Here is a 4,152-nt window from a genome sequence, read left to right on the forward strand (position 1 = left end):
TGATACGGCATTTCTGTTCGCGACTATGAAATTGTCGAATGTGCGTGAAGGTTTACGTGAGAAAAAAAAACAAGAGGGAAATATGTTTTGCTTTTTTTTCCTGGCAGCGTTTTCTTTCCGAAAGACGCGGCTCTTTTATTTCCGTTCACGTTCTACCGGATTCTATGCTGCAGCATTACCGCTCGCGCTACTTTCTTCTTTCCCAAAATCCATCTGCACTCCTTGTTGAACTATTCGTTCCGTCACATCCTTTCCATGTTCTCGGCGCGGCGCTCTCTGCTGCGTCGTTGATGACTGCTTTTACTGTAGGGGTAGGCGGGGCATTATGGACACCCGGGGCAGAATGGACACCCTCAATATTTTGAAATATGCGAACTTTTTTGAACTTTTAATGAATGGAGAATATAGTCCATTTGTCTAAAACGTAGTTTCAGAAAATAAACATTCGAAGTTAAAATTATACTTGATTTTACACGAAAAAGTTGCGTCCTCCGTTTTTTGTGCATGGAAATTATAATTTTCACACCATCTAAAATAAGATTTAGTGATTAATTTATTGCAGGTCGATTCAAACTTGATATTTCTAGAACACATGCAAGTAGTTTTGCTGTATCTACATGCTTAACATGTTTATATTTTCTTCTTTATTATATAAAAAATCAAGTTTGGAAATATCTTCAGTTGCCGGGGCAAAATGGACACTCACCTTTTTGAAAGAAGCGGCAAGGGAAAAATATAACCTAAACCACAAACCAATCAAATTCTTCGATTTCAGTATATTTTCGGTTAAATGTTCACTATAGTAGACATAGGGTGAAACAAATTGGTCAAAAAACGACAGAAGTGGCAAATAGTTGTTCTAGGCACAGCAGTACATGCCGACAAAAACGAAGCTTTATCCAAAACAGCCTGAATTTAAATTAACTGAACAAAAATGAACTACTTCGGCGTATTATTCATCCATAATAGTTGTTTTGTAATGAAATGACTTTATAAGTGTAGATAATGTACGAAATTCGTAAAAGTCTCATGGTGTCCATATTGCCCCATGGGGGTGTCCATTCTGCCCCGTATGCTTGAAGACGGTCATGAAAAACTAACATTTTTCAAAACATTTTTTGAAGTGGATGAATCATTTTTCTTCGTGAGCATTCTTATGCAATAGATGCTAAATAGACTTTAAAAGGATATGTACATGTATCAAAAAACTAAACTTTTTTGACATCTTGCCAGTTAAAGTTGGCAAAAACCTTAGGGTGTCCATATTGCCCCGCCTACCCCTACTCCAGCAGTCCTCTAGAGCGCTACCTCGACATTCTGTGCTGAGAAACATCCAGTTGTTTCAGTCCCCCTGGGTTGTGCCGTGGCGTTCGCCGGTACCGTACATTGTTGATGAAGGAAAGTTTTGGGCGCATTTCGATCATCACCAGATGATAGTGGTCAGATTCGATATTACCGTCACGATAGTTCCTGACGTCGATAATGTCGAGAAGTGCCATCCGTTATATAGGGAACATGATCGATTTGAGATTCCGTGAGCTGTGGTGGCCATATTCGTGGAAGCAGTGAAATCGATGAGTTGTAGGCCGTTCTCGTTCGTCAACTGGGGGACGCTGAACTCTCCTATTGTCAATCTGAATTTATTCTCCTGGCCGATATGATGGGTCTGGTACGTTTGGCATAAGGCCGTTTGGCATAAGGACATTTGGCATAAGGACGTTTGGCATAAAGGACATTTGGCATAAAGGACGTTTGGCATAAAGGACGTTTGGCATAAGGGACGTTTGGCATAAAGGACGTTTGGCATAAAGAATATGTGAAATATATTTTCCCTCTGGAGAAAAATTAAAGAACAGCCTTCAAGGGAAAGAAGGCAAACTTGTTGTTGGTGCATTATATTGGATCTCATATTTTCGAAATAACCTTTTGCTTCCATGAATTTGTTTTTTTTTCGGAAGGGGAATGTTCCTTCTTTTGTATATAGGCTGTTCTTCATCGATACAAGCAATTTAGATTCCGGTAATGGTTCTTTCTAGCAAATCATCCTTGTCTGCATATTATATCCATAAAAGTTATGGCATTATAATGTATTATCCTTCTTTTGTATACTTATCCTTCTTTTACGTTAAGTATGTATGTCACTTTTTACTGAAATCATTTTATGCCAAACGTACTTTATGCCAAATGTCCATTATGCCAAACGTCCTTTATGCCAAATGTCCTTTATGCCAAGTGTCCTTTATGCCAAACGTCCTTATGCCAAATGGCATTATGCCAAACGGCCTTATGCCAAACGTACCAGACCCGATATGATTGAGCGTTTATGTCTCCTATGAAGATCTTGACGTAGTGGTTTGTGCAGCGCTCGTACCCGCGTTTGAACTGCGCATAGATTGCGGCCTTGTCAACAGCAGTGATTCCGGAGTGAGGGCTGTGCAGTGTGCACGTTGATCGTGTTGAAGTTGAAGAATCGGCTCTTAATTCTCAATCTATACATTTTCGTTGATCGGCCATCAACGGATCACACGCATCTGAATATCGCCCATCACTTAGCAAGATGTTCCCAGCTCGCGTGTGTTGCCACAAGTCTGATAGAAGGTATTGTTACCTCTAAACGTTCACCCCTGGTTCTCCTGTCCAATACACCTCCTGCAGCGTTACGATGCCGAACCCGCAGTCCTTCTGTAGATCGGGAGTATGTGCCAATGTTGCCAAAGTTGAGAGATCGGGAGAGGAACCCCGATGAACCGAAGCGGATTGTAGCGACAGGGGAAAGGGACAAACTCGGATCGGGAGCCGACTTCTGACTGATTTGTTGGTATAGGTTCCACCAATACCATCAATTATTGTCAATAGAATATTGGTGGTCTAGAGAATAATAGGGTAACCAATATAATTTGGACCCCCATATATTTTGGACCCCCTGGGTCGTATTATCACAACTTACACAGGTTTAATGATGAGATGACGGAAAATTTTAGAATCATTCGCTAAGTAAGATTGCTCTGCACGGGCTGCAATCATTTCCTCACTGGAAATATCCTTATTTGTCTTGAAATTAAATTTTGCCAATCTCGTCATCCGTGCAAGTGTCGCATCGTGTTTACAAAAAGAGATTGCGGTGCTGAGGAAACTTGCAGATGTAAACAAAAACGTTTATCATTCTAGCGCATTAAATTCGCAATGTTCGTCTAATCATCCTTTGTCAATCAAGTAATTAGGATGTGATCCAGCATATTCAAGCGGCATAATCTTCCAAAATAGTTTCTAACGAGTTTAAACACCGGGTGTCCAAAATATATACTGAAGAGGGTCCAAAATATATTGGGGTGTCCAAAACAGTGAAAACTGATGCTTCAAAAATCAGTTATTTTCATCAAATTTTCAGCCAGAAATGACCTTTTTAGTATTTTCAACGCACAGTGGAGGCTTTTACGAATATATTAACATCATCATTATGTGTAAATACCCTCTGAATCTGTTTGATTTTGACTTAAATTCAAACTAATGTCCTCTAGGGGTCCAAAATTCAACCGTTACCCTATTCAGCTATGTGGTAAGTCATCCGCGAAGCAAACAAATTGACCGGAATTCCTAAAAATCGAACTCCGGCTGTTCATCCAGGTTCCATATGATCATGGCATACACGTTCGAAGCAGAAAAAGACGAGGTAGTAGTTTTAAGATAAATCACTTTTATTTCGACTTTAAATAAGTTACGAGAAAACTGCCGTGAATCGCAAGTCAGTCCCATATGTAAAAAGTAGGCATTGAGAAAATGGCCTCTGAAGTTTTCAAATTCGATTTCCATGCGAAACTCTAAAAAATCGCCATGAATTGAAAACTTTTGCGATCATCATGAAACTTTCACATATTGTTTCAAACGTGAATACGTAACAGTGAAAAATATAAAACTGGCTAAAATAGTGTTAGGTTTTGTACCGGAGGGCGCACAAGTTTGTAATGGGACTGACTTGCGATTACATTTCATCATGGGACAATCTGACTTGGTGTTGTTTTTCAATTTTACTGAACAAACTATATATTTTTTTGTACGCAGCTGAAAGATCATCCGAAGAAAGCTCGAAAACGGTCATTAACTCATTTTTGCCCAAAATGCAGATGGGACTGACTTGCGATTCACGGCAGAAAA

Source organism: Aedes albopictus, chromosome 2 (genome assembly GCF_035046485.1).
Source record: "Aedes albopictus strain Foshan chromosome 2, AalbF5, whole genome shotgun sequence".
Lineage (NCBI taxonomy): Eukaryota > Metazoa > Arthropoda > Insecta > Diptera > Culicidae > Aedes > Aedes albopictus.